Below are 14,226 nucleotides of genomic sequence, written 5' to 3' on the forward strand. Positions count from 1 at the left end.
TCAACCTGCATACATTGTCCAAATAATTTTACAAAAAAAAAAAAAATGGCTTTAGAGAATAACCCTTTTTTTTAACATTATACCAAACATTACTTCTTGGTATAATAAATTTTCAGAAAAAATTATTTTTAGTATAACATAAAATTAAATTGAATAAGGTATCCAAATTTCCAAATAAAAGATTATTATTTATTCTATACCCTGATTATTCTCTGGGTAAGTTAGAAGACTTATCAATTGACTTGGTGAGACCGTGATGAGATTGGCCTCCCTTGCTCTTTAATTAGGTAACTTGTCCTTATTTGTCCTACTTTTGCTTCTTGTATACATGCACCTCCTTGATTTGGAAGGCCAATTTCAATGCTCTTTACAAAATGGTTTGTGAGGACCCCAAAGGTAACTAGAAGTTTAGAAGACTAGAACCTAACGTTTGCTCAAACACGTGACAGGAAAAAATTCCACATTTCCACCACTTTAATTTAATAATTAATAAAAAGATTTCTACTAAGTCATCCCTCATGGAATATGGGGAATAAATTAGGCAAATCCTTGGGTCAAGTCAGCTTAAATTTGGAATATTTTCTAATCCAACCCAATTTTTTTAGGTTGAATTTTTTTTTTTTTTTAATCCAACTCTAGACTAATAGTAACTCTAAAAACCAACCCAACTCAACTCATAGTGGTCGAGTTGAATCATCAAGTTTGGATAATATTCCAATTTCGTTAAAATTGAGTTTTAAAATACCAAAATAAATTAAACTAACAAATTGATGATATATTTTCTAAACCATTAATAGCATGGGTTGGGTTACTTTGATTGAAAATTTTGTCAATCCAAAATAAAAAATTCCGAATCCAATCCAACATATCAACTCTTAAGAAAACCAACATGAGATGTTAGATTGGGTTGGGTTGAATGCACACCCCTAATACGAACAAATTTGTTAATAAAGATTAGTTACAAAATTGTGTACAAACATATGTAATAGTTAGATTATATGTTTTGGAATACTCATCATAAGTTCATAACTGGTTTTTTCAAGATGTAAGAACTACTAATTATTTAGACATCAAGTGACTTATATTTGTGTCCTTAATTTCTCTCTTAATTAGACAACTTGTCCTTATTTGTTCTACTTGTGCTTCACGGATCATGTATGCCCCTCCTTGATTTGGATTCTAGAACCTAACTTTTGGTTAAACACACGCATTAAAAATGAGACAAATATCAATGTATTGTCATCTATCTTTCTCCAAATTTACCTATCACTTAATTATGGTCAGTCAATATAGATAAACAAGTGCATGTGATATATGTAGAAGGCCGGTGTGAATATTCAGCAAAAAAGAAGAAGGCCGGTGGGAATAGTATGAGACTTATCAAGATAATTAACCTAACATTTGGTTTAACGCACACTTGAATGGGACCGATGCTCAAGGTGAATATTATGTTTCTTGATTCTGACTTGGGGTCAATACATGTGAGCATAAATGATCCATGTATGTGCCACATCATGATTGAGAGAGAAATAGAGAGGAAAATATTGTCGATGATGTTATGAGTGGTTATCTAATAAGACGGTCTTAAAAATCAATTTTTTTTATCATATATATGCGGTCTCTGTGAGTCCCCCATGCAGCGAGAACAAAATTTCATAAAAATCATTTCACACTTCTACTAGATAGATTTTCCGTGAGTCACACATAACGTGAAAACGAAATTTTATAAGACCATTCCACACTTCTATAGTTCTATTAAATAAAATTTTTTCTATGATGTTACAACATGCCTATCTCTATGTCTAATTTATGTTGTAAAAGAGGATAATTATTTATGACTTTTTCTTGTTTGGGCATTCTTTCCACATTTTGAAGTAGACGTATACTATATTTTAGTCCTTTCACGGAAACTTCAAAGTTCTTAGTGATGCACTCACAGATTATTATAATAATATAGCTAGTTTATTATTCAAAGTATATGTCATATATATACAAAATAGAGTTAATTGATGACAATGATACTTTTGCCAAGGGACAATTGTAGAGTCCTAGGTGGGGCATCGTACAAATGTGGAGTTAATTGATGACAATGATACTTGTGTAATTGGTCAGGTCCCTACCAAGGCCGGTTTGATTAAAAAAAAAATTTAATATAATTTTAAATAATATTTGTTTTTAAAATTTAAAATTTTGTTAATATTTGTTTAACTTTTTATATTTAATTTTTTTGTTTAAATTCGAAAATAACTAATTAAAATTTTGAATTTAGGTTCGTTAGTAATTACTTTTTCAATCTGATTTAAGTTTCTTGTTATATATTTTATATTTCCAATAATAGATTTATCAAGAGATCCAATTTGAGAGTCAATTTATTTTTCTATTCTTTTCACATTTTTTCTTATATATTTTTCATAATATATAATAATAAATTATGAAATGACAAGAATAAAAATAAATTTTAAAGCATAGAATAATAGAATCAAACCTATCCAAAACCTTGTATCACGTATTATAACCATAACAAAGAAAATTTCAATGAAATATGTTTCACTGATTTAAGGATCCTTATGACGTTATTTTGTGCTTTTTTGGTTATTCCCTTTTTTTGCATTTACCTTGTTGTTTTGATATGTCTTTCAATACGAATATCCTTACTTGTCAGTTTATATGTATTGTAGGAAACATGCCCTGTGCATTACTTAATTCTTAAACAGCCTGTTAGCTGCGGTGAATCAAAGCCCGGTCCATCAAACCACAACTTATTAGGCCCAGGATCCTCGGGCCTGAGTGTCACAAAAAAAAGGCACTCTCACACCTATTTAAAGCCTCTTTAGGGCAAAATTCAAAGGAGACTAAGGCTAGTGCTAGCGCTGGGATGCAAAACAAATGATTGGAGCAAGAGGCAGTACCGCATGTAGCTTCTCTGTAGCTTTTCTCCATGATAGCATTGTAACTATTTCTTTCTCTATTTTATTTGTCTAGTTTAATGTTTAGCATTTTATTTTTGTGTTTTATTTCAATTGCGATGAGTAGCTAAATTTATAATTAGGGTTGAGGATGAAATTTTGTTAAGGAATATCAGTAATATTTATGTGATTTGATTTTTCCCACAATAATTGTTCTTTAATGATTCAAATTGTTCTTGCTTCATATCAATTGACTAAGATGAGATTCTAAATATGAGTTCAATCATGTTTTTCTCATGATTTAGAGTTTATCTTAATTAATTGAATGCTTGGTTTATTATTTCTTGATTATAAAATTGGATATCTCTTGTGATTTGTTTGTCAATGGATACAATTGATGATTTGATTTTATACTTAAGAAGCGAAAAAGATCATGATTTAGATATCTAAATCAAAGTTTTAATGATAATATTCTCCATGGTAGCAAGATTGATTTTTAGATTATCATGTAGTAGTTGGGAAAAATTAATGATCGTAAATATATGCTGATATGAATTAATAAGGTGGATTCCAAAACTTTAATTCCTTTCTCTAGATTGTTTACATCTCTTTACTTCTTTACATTATATCTTTGCTTAGTTTAATTATTTGCTTAGTATATTTAATTTCAAACGACCAATTTTTATTAAACTAGATTAGGATTAATTTGATTAAGATTTGATTAATTTTCTTGCATTCATTTAAGTCTCTGTGGGTTCAACCTCATTCTTGTCAAACTATACTTCGGTATGGTTCGTATACTTGCGAGTACTTTAAAATTTCACAACGAGAGAGAGAGAGAGAGAGAGAGAGAGAGAGAGAGAGAGAGAGAGAGAGAGAGAGAGGTTGTTTAGTGTGTGGGTATGTCGGAGATTGGGTGGCTAATGTTGATAATCTACTATAAGATAGATTGACTTACAAAAATTGAAACCTCCAATTGTTAAAAGAAATTGATCACTAATAATGATTTGCTATGCTCACAACAATTGGGTTGGATTTCTATTGACCCACAATTTTGGGGGCCTTCTTGTGGTAGGGTGAGAGTACACATTTTTTTTCCTTCCCTCAATCAAACTAATTATTGAGCTAAAATTTTTGGGCCTTAGGCAACAGCCTAAGAGCAAACTTGGTCCCTACATTTATGAACGATTATAAATTGATGTATCATCAATTATATAAAGATAATTTAAATATTTATTTATTAGTTGATGCAGTAACACAACTCATATTCATTGTCAGGTTAGATTCAAAAAAATTTGTAGCATAATTTGTAGTCCCTTGCATTTTTTCATGAGTACAATAGTATAAGTGGGAGGAAAACCATAAAAATATGAGTATTAGACAGAGGCAAGTGTTAAGAAATACAAGAATATTTTTATTAAGTTCATTGGAAGTTGGAACTTATCCTGTGAGTAGGGTAAAGTTTCAATGGTTGTGACATTTCTTAGTGACAAGAGATTAGCAGACAAATATGTCACAATCTGGCATTCTCATATAGTTGTTCATATGTCGTACCAAAGTGGGAATATGCTGATATTTTATGCAAAGTACATAAGAGGTCATCACTCATGACTAAGAGTTAAAGTCTTTTTAGGCATTGGCCCATAATATTAAGGTCCTCGCAAAGTTGTGATTGCTTTATTCCTCTTGACTCTTAAGTCTTAACCCTGAAGGTATTTGATGTTTTTTAAAGAAGGATGATATTTACACACTGTGTATTAGGGCGGAGCCAAAAAAGGGCAAGAGGGGTCATTTACCCCTCGTCCAAAAAGTTTTAATCTCTACTTACATATATGTTGACTGTGAAATACTTTACCCCCTCTGAGAATGAAAACAAAGCAACACTCGCTTAAAAAAAAAAAATTCCAAACACCAAAAGAGAGGCAGAAAGTTACCCTCCTAAGTCCTAACGTGGCACTCCAATATTATTCCACGTTTTCTACCTTACTTCAATTTCACCCTACTTAACCACCAATTCTATACCACGTGTTCCTTATCCCAATTCACACATCACATTTTTTTTTTTTTTGAAGGGGTCTCAATATCATTTATCAACGTAAATTAGAATCCAGATACAAAGCTTCAGCAGCTGGTAGAGGGTCTTCCTCCATCCATACAAGATTATTCTCTACTAGTCTAGCATGTTTAGCCAATACATGAGCGACATTTTTATTTTAACTTTCTCATGAAGAAGAAGAAGAAGAAGAAGAAGAAGAAGAAGGCTCTTCAAGGCTTAAATTAGTGGGTTCCATAATAATAATAATAATAATAAAATTACTTGTGTCCTATTCAACACAAAAACCCTAAAACCTTCTCTACCTGTTTTCTTCATCTCTTATCTTTTTCGTTGTTTCAAATTTTGGATTTATGTTATAACTCAAAAATGTAAACATTTAGAAGAATAGAGAAAGAAAGTTTTGCATTTTACTACACTCTTAACACTTTTACATTGATTTATTTATTTATTTTTATTTTATAAAATCATATATGAATATGATGTTTGAAATTTATATATTTAAATTAAACTCTTACACTCTTAACACTTTTTCATTGATTTATTTATTTATTTTTATTTTATAAAATCATATATGAATATGATGTTTGAAATTTATATATTTAAATTAACCTCTTACTTTGATTATTATTAATTATAATTGATTATTGTTCTTTATTTATTTTAATAATATAAAATAATAGTTTATTACTTTGATTAATTATTTTATTTATTTATTTTATTATAGATTAATAATTAATTTCAAGGTTAATTTGCTTTTATTTTTGTCTTTTAATCTTACCCCTCTTGAATTGAAATTCTGACTCTGTCATTATTGTGTATACGGAATACACCATTTCAACTAAAATATGCATGGTAGTATGTAATTTAGCGTATGCAATAATAAGGAGCATTTCTTGGAAGATGTTTTTGGCTGCCAAGCTCAATTGCTCTAATGAGCATGTGAGTCATACTCATACCAAATAATTGCTTCAATAAGGACCCTTTCAAAGAGTACAAAAATTGATCCACATTTGCCAAGATACATTCACACTTGGACTTTACAAACTCGTGTTCAAAGCCAAGATGAGCTGTGATCACATGTCTCAACTCTTGATAAAAATTGAATCCATTTGTCTTTTTACGTAATCGATATCTGACCCCAGCTATTATAATAGTTTAATCCTTATGAACATATCAACATTAAAATAAATAAAATAAAAAAAGAAAAAAAAAAGAAGACAAAACTTAAGTGGGTATTGATTCTTAGATTCTCCTCTTAAAACTCAATTATATGGTTTATTTCATTTTATGGAATGGTAGTATATTTTTAGTTAAGTAATCACATGGTTGAATTTTAAGAGAGAAAATTAAAAAATAGTACCTCAGTATTGTATCTAAATTTAGCCCATAAAAAGAATGTTTAAAAAGTTGGACAGATGCAATTTTAAACTACCATCATTCTTTTAGAGAGAGTTTCAACTTATGACGTCCACTCATGATAATTCTTTATCATTAAACCAAAACACTAATCAGTTTTTGGTGTAGGTGGGAATTAAACCTCAGATCTCTTATTCAACTATCAAAAACTTTACTAGTTGAGTTAACTGAAACCCACAAACTACCCTCCTAAATGGGTACAAAATGTATCTTTGATTTACCTCTCAAGCAAGTTTGAGCTTCAGCTTTCAAACCTTTATCAACATTTGTAGGGCGCTATAAATCTATAATCATATTGCTTCAAGAATAAATTAATGTGTTACAAATATATGAGTCCTGTTAACGGGTGTTTTTAGGATATTTATAAGTAAACAATTGTAGGAATATTTTAACATCATTTTCATGAAAAATATAAAAAACTGTTAAAAAAAAAAAGTTAGTTTTTTTTTTTTTTTTCCATAAAAAATTTCTAAAAAATAGTTTCTAAACTAATGCTCTGGCATCCTCCTTTTTTTTTTTTTCCTAATAAAAACGTAATTGAAATCATAGAATTTTTTTAATTATTATTTTTTTTATGAGAAAGTGAAATCCTTGAATTTGAATCTTCAATCATGTATTGATTATTGCTATAATCATCATTAACAAGTTCTTTAGTTGTCTCAAGAACTCATAGAAACTTCAAAACTTGATTAATCCCCCAACCCCCAAAAAAAAATCCCATTTTTTTTATAGCATTTAATCATGCTTTTCATCATGAGGAGATGAGAGCCTAGGAAGCAGGATACATAACATAAATTCAAAAGACAAGATCGAAAGGGCCAACATAAAACATACATATATCAAAGGAAAAAGGAATTGATTGGATTACTTAAAAAATTAATTAATTGGTCTTCAATGTTATTCTATTGCAAAAAATCTTATTATACTTGCCAACTTTCTGCCCAATGGCAACAAGAACAGCACCTGCAAATCCAAAAAACAATGCTATTTTCACGGACAAAAGAATTCTTTGCATTCTGAAACATACCAAGATTGTTAAGAAAGCAATCTCAAGCTCAAATGCCAACACACAAACACACACAAAAGACACAGAGATCATGTGACATGAGTATAATAATAAGAAAATTAACAACATCAACAATAATTAATTATAATAATAGTAATAATATTTTCTAAATGGAAGAGGATAATGATACAGTCATGCTGCTTAAAGGGGATAATGACAGAGAAATGGTTGTATTATATTATTTTTCAAAATTCCATAGTATAGGAGCTGCTTCTCCTATTCTTTTTTTTTTTTTTTTGAAGCCTCTGCTTCTCCTATTCTTGTACTTTGTATTAATTAATTATACATAATATTATATAATATTATTGGTCAAATGAATACATTATATAATTTATTGTTTCAACTTTATGTTTGATTAGGTAGGATATTTAGGAAACCTGAGTAGGTCAACTAATAAAACAACTAGATATAAACTGCTCGGTTTTTTTTTTTTTAAATAATTTTTTTTCTTTTTATTTTAACCCAACTAAATGAATACTACAATAAAAAATTGAACATTATGAATCTTGCCACATTTACCATAAGACTTTTTGTTTTTGGTCGTGGAATTTTGAATTATAGTGAGTATTCTCACTCTATCTAGTTTTTATTTTATTTTATTTATAATAAAATTATCTCCCCCCAATTAGGATTTCAATTTCCGGAGTTCTAACTTCTAAGCTCACTGTCTATTTTTTAATTTTAGAAAGAAAACAAAATAGTGGAAGAAAATTTGTATATTTCATTAAGATTATATCTGTTTTATTTTTTATAATTTTTTTATGGGAGAGTTGTAACTGCTTTATATTGTAACATAGTAATTAAGAATTTTTTAAAAAAAATTTTAAGAGTTTCAACCTATGGCGTCCGCTCGTAACTCCTGAGTCTTGATGATAATCATCAAACCAAGATACCAATCAGTTTTTGATGTAGGCAGAGATTGAACCTTAGATCTCTTATTCAACCATCAGAAACTTTACTAGTTTTTTTTTTGTTAAGAAACCCACAATTTTAAATTTTTGGAGAATATTTATGTGATAGCTTCTTTAGAGGGTTCTAATAATAATAGTGGTTGAATAGGATTAAATTTTGATTTATGGGAATAATTGTTTGGAAGATATTGAGCAATGAGCATTATTAATTCCTATAGTAATGATGGTTGACTAGGAGCAAATCTATATAATAACATTTTGTTTTTATATATAGAGAAAATTTAATAACATTAATGTGACCATCAATTTCTGCAAAATCCTTGATTTCCACCTATATTTTCACCCACTTGCTAGCCTTGCCTTAATAAGCTTGTGGACTCATATATCTGGGCATTGAAAATTTAACTCAAATACAGTTTCGATGCATTAAGATGAGAATTTTTAATTTTTAATGCTTATAGTTATAGGGAAATAGAGTTTGTGTTCGAGATGAATTTCATACATCTGTTCATCATGAAGATTGAAGAGTGACTCATCTCATTATCCTTAATTACTTAGCAAAAAAAAAAACTAATTGGTATTGCAAGGGATCCAAATGCTTGTGGTGAGTTTATAGCATATGCTAGAGATCATTGGTTTTTGTTTTGGTTTTGTAGCATTTTTTTAATCGTTTTGGTTACATAGCATTGTCATTAAATTTAGATTAGACTAAGACTTCATTTAGAATAGACTTTGGATTACTGGATCATTGATTCAACCAGTGATTCATTACACAAATAGCATGTTCAATTAAAAGTTAGATCAATTTTTAAAAAAAATATATATATATAAAAAAGGACAAACTTAGCTATAGCAATTGGCTATAACTTAGTTGTAGTCATTGGCTATAATTTCCACTAATTAAATTAATATGACAGCATATTTGGAAAATCTAACCGTCAGATTGCATGTTCATTATGTCGTTAACATGCATGTCAAATTTTATGCCAATCATATATTATTTACTATATGATCCATAAACTTATTTTTTATGCATAATTTTATATTACAAAAGCTTAAAATTTAAACATTTGATTAATGACATAACTATTGATTTTTTATTTGTCCTAAATTTTACAAGCATAGAGTATATAAAAAGAAAATATAATCCAATTGTGGATTTGTCAAAATTTACATCCAATAAAAAGATATTGAATAGAGTTGTAGGCAATGACTACAATCAAACTTTGTCTAAAATAAAAACTGTGTAAATTGTTCACAATAAAATATAAAAACATACAATTAGTGTTGTGGGGTGTCCGAGGACCGAGAAGAACAAGGAGTGGGACGTCCTTCACCAAGCCATATATAAAGCGCCTCAGTTGCCCGAAATGAGAGCTCAAGGATGAGAGGTAACACTCTAGGGGAGGAATAGTGTGGTGCTAGGAAGCTCTCTGAAAGGGTATACCTACCACCCTCGCATTGAATGCTCTGTAACAAATTTATTAGTTGCATTAATGAAGAAGTGCCATATGTAAAGCACCTCAGTTACCCAAGAAGAGGATGGGAAAGATGCATGATATCTTATAAGCACCCGAGGATGAGAGGTAACACTCTAGGGGAAGAACAATGTGGTGCTAGGAAGCTCTCTGAAAGGGTATACCTACCACCCCCGCATTGAATGCTTTGTAACAAATTTATCAGCTGCATTAATGAAGAAGTGACCCTTGAACATTGTCTTCACAACTAGCAATCCCTTCTACCACCTTCAACAGAGCCTTGATGGGATAAGTATCAAATGAAGAGTTTTTGGGACATACACATGGAAGGCTAGGATGCAAAGAAAGAGGATATATAGGAAGAAAGAAGTTTTACAATGAGGGGACTTTTTTGGAGAGAGAGAGAAAGAGAAACAGAAAAGTAAATAGTGTACTACTTAACAAAATTAAAGTAAAACATATATAAGAACTTATCCTTGGGAGTGACCAAGGATCACTTTTTTCATCAATTGCTTGAGTCATACTCTTCCTTGTCTGTGAACCACATTATTAGCTCTAAGCTTATGTAACCATTCTATTGTAATTGCCTTCCCATCTCTACACTAAAATAATTTTATTGTCTAGACTTGGGTTGAAGTGCAAGGCATTACTAATCTAAGGGGGCTTGGGCTTCCAAATCCAGCCCTTACAAATGCAATATAACATATATTAAGAAGGTCAACATAACTAGAAGTATACATAATTCATTTAATGAAAAATATTATAAAAAATAATTCAAAATTTTAAATGAAAATAATTTACATTATAATTTTTATAATGATCTTCATACTTCATAGTAACTTTATATAAATTAAGAGATGCAACTCTAAAAATAATCCTTAATAAATCATGAAGTATATTATATCTATCATTATTTTAACTTAATATAACTTTTTTTTCTAAACACCAAAATGTGAACTTATTTATAAAAAGGGAGAAAAAAAACTATATTTATTTTTCTTTTCTTTGAAACAAGAACTATATTTCTTAAGTGAAGTCATTCAATACATTCAATGGATTACACACTTCTCTTATATAAAAATAAATCTTATATATAGGTCCCATATGTACAGAATAATTTTCTATTTATAGGTATAAAAATCAAGTGGCTTTTTTTAAAAATAGTAATTAGCACAGTTGGTAGTTATATATGGCGGGTTTTTATAGGTCCATCAATCCTAATGTGTTCATCTTGAAAGTGTAAAACCAATTGTGATGAGAATTAGTGCAATTGATTAAGTGCGTGTGAGATTCAAAAAAAGATTAAGAGCATGTGAATAGCCCTAGTTTTAATTACATCTTCTAAAATTAGCCTATATACTTTATGCTGACCACATAATTAGCTTATTATAAACTTTTTTCTTTTGAGAAACGTTTATTATAAACTTAGTCATTTAAAACTGGTTCCATTTGATTTTATTAGTGTTATTTTGAGTCAAATGTTTGAGTAAATTTTTTTAGTGAAAACAATGTCTGGCACACCAGTCAAAAATTGCATTTTTATTAGTGACTTTTGAGGTGAATGTTTGAGTAAAAAATTTCGCATTGAACCATTGAATGTATTCATGTATTTAATCTAACGAGAAATTCATTAGATAAACCACATTCTCGTGTATAATAGATTGTTAACGAGTGCCCTAAGGACACTCGTCAGTATGACCCTTAGTGAAAGGCTATCTAATTATGTTGTCACTAATCATCATTCTCCCCAAAAGAAAAACCTTGTTGTCTTTCAGTCGCAATTTCTAAAGAGCAAACCGAGTATATAATAATGGTCAATGATTAGTCTCAAATCAGGCACTCATTATAACCAAAGTTGTGATTGTAAACCATTGAACATGTGTCTTTTTAACACGAGGTCTTTTAAAATCACAATTTTTGTGTCATAACTTTGACTTAACAAACTATAATTGATTCCCTATTCTTTTCACATCGATCCAAAATTTTTACTTTACTATTCAGAATTAGCTGCAACAAAATTGTGAAAAAAATAATGATAAAAAAGCTATCTTATCAAAAATTATTGTGTATACTCCCTTCCTCTCCCATAAAGGTAAACTCCATTCATGATAGTCTGTAATATACTCAGGGACGAAGCCAGAACTTTGAGTTAAGGAGGCGGTTTTACTGTTGGCTGTGTGCAGTGATTTCAATTTCTAATTCTGCTACTTAGTTACTGAGATTTTTTTTTTTTTTTTTTTAGTAGTTAAGAACAAAATTATTTTTGTTTAGAATTTTTTTAAAGGGCAGGGTTATTTATTTTGGATAAAATTAGTTAATTAAGTTTAATTTTGTTTTTAGTTTTATTGGTAATTTTTGTTGTTGAGCTTTTTTTTTTTTTTTTTTGGCTTGAATATTTTGTTTTAGATTTTACATCTATAAATTTTTTTATGGTCACTAAAATGGGGAAAATACTAGAGCTGCAAGTTTTTTTATAAATTATTTATTAATAAGTGGTTACTAGTAAGTAAAAAAATGATATAAATGATGTGCCCATATGCGAACCAATAAAAATTTGCTACCAAAAAAGTTTGTAAAAATGTTATAAAAAAGTTTGTGAGTATAGCATTACTCTTAAAAGAACCAATGATATTGTTAAAGGGAAATAAAATGTAATTTTATATAACAAAATTGCTAAAATTAATTCACATATATATATATAATAATATTTTTTAAAAAAAATTTAGGAGGGGCTAGTCCAAGTAGTTCCGGCCCTTAATATACTCCTACCATCTCGCAGAGGGGTGAACCCAACCAACCTTTGTCTTATCAATTTTTGTCCTATTGGTAAGTCGGTCCATTAAACATTTATCTACATTACCAAGCTTTTTATGTAGACCCTGAAAATGGGGGGTGGGTCAGAGACTCAGATGGAACTTTTGTCCTATTTTTGTGGTTTACTGAGAACAAGTTTTACCAGGGGTTTTGTGAAACAAATGGGTAAATAGTTCAAGTGACAATGACACATACAAGAAGATAAAGAAAGACAATTATTCTAGCTTGTAAACTATGTGCACCAAACATAATTACAAGGCTTTGTTTGTTTTTGTTCAGTTTTTCCTTGTGAGGAAAGAAAACAAAACCAAACAGTTGCAGAGTTAAAACTACATAAGGAAACCCAAACCCAAAATCCTTTTTCATTATGTCATCCTTCTCCAACCACCATACGAACCCCGAGTCCCACCTGGCTCTGTTAAAAAAAAACCAATAATATATGGGTCCCAACCTGTTGTACATTTTGCAACTCACTCTTTCTTCCTCATTATCCAAATTCACCCACATATATCACTACTCTCTGCAGTACTGCCTCTCTCTCAAAACATGTGCAGCGGTAGTAGCAGCAAATGCAGAGCATTAACTCTCTCATTCATTCACTCATTCAATTCGTAGGTCCTTACTCTGTACTCCATGTAGTCAATGTTAGTCTACACGAATTAAGTGTAACCCACATTGAATGAGTTTTTTTGGTTCACCCACCCCACCCAGCCTAGGCCACACCTCCTCTCACCAACACCACCTTCACCAATTTTACTCTATATAATACACCACACCCGTAAGCTCATCGGATACCTGTCTCACGACACAATATATGTCTCATTTATTAGGCATCTATTCTCTTCTTCACAGCACGTGGACTGATCATTGCTAAGAATACAAAAGAAATAAAAAAAAAAATCCATAATTTTTGTCACAGCTCGTCGCGTTGTAAGTTATCAGTGGTGGAGGTATGGACTTACCATTTTACCTCCACCATTTACAACTCGTTAGGCGGTAAACTATAACAAAAATTATGATTTTTTTTTTTTTTTTTGTGCCTCTAGCATTTTTAACCTGGATCCCACGTGATTATGAGCAGGCTTGTCCAAGTCCAATAATTATATCAAAGTATTAGGGTGAAAATTAGGTATAGTTCCTTATTAATTTATAGAATATTAGGTTCATTAATTAAATTCAAATTGGATTGAAATTTTTATAAGGAAATCTAATGTAGAGTAAGAAAATTTTAAATATCATAAGAAAAAAAAGTTATGAAATTCTAACTAAGTTTTACCAATATATATCAATAATTTATAATAAAAATATATATAAACAAAAACCTTTTATTTATTTATTATAGTTTTAACTTGTGATGTCCACATTCATGATAATTATTTTTTATCATCAAACTAAAAAATCAATTAATTTTTAGTATAAATAAAAATCCCTTAATCTCTTATCTGACAATAAAAAATTTTATAAACGAATCCAACTGAAACTCACACATAAACAAAAACCTTTGACTAAATAAAACCTTTCATTAAGAAACTTCACTATCTTATACATATTGTCAAAGTCATGTTTTCATTTACAATCA

The sequence above is a fragment of the Quercus robur genome, chromosome 4 (genome assembly GCF_932294415.1).
Source record: "Quercus robur chromosome 4, dhQueRobu3.1, whole genome shotgun sequence".
Lineage (NCBI taxonomy): Eukaryota > Viridiplantae > Streptophyta > Magnoliopsida > Fagales > Fagaceae > Quercus > Quercus robur.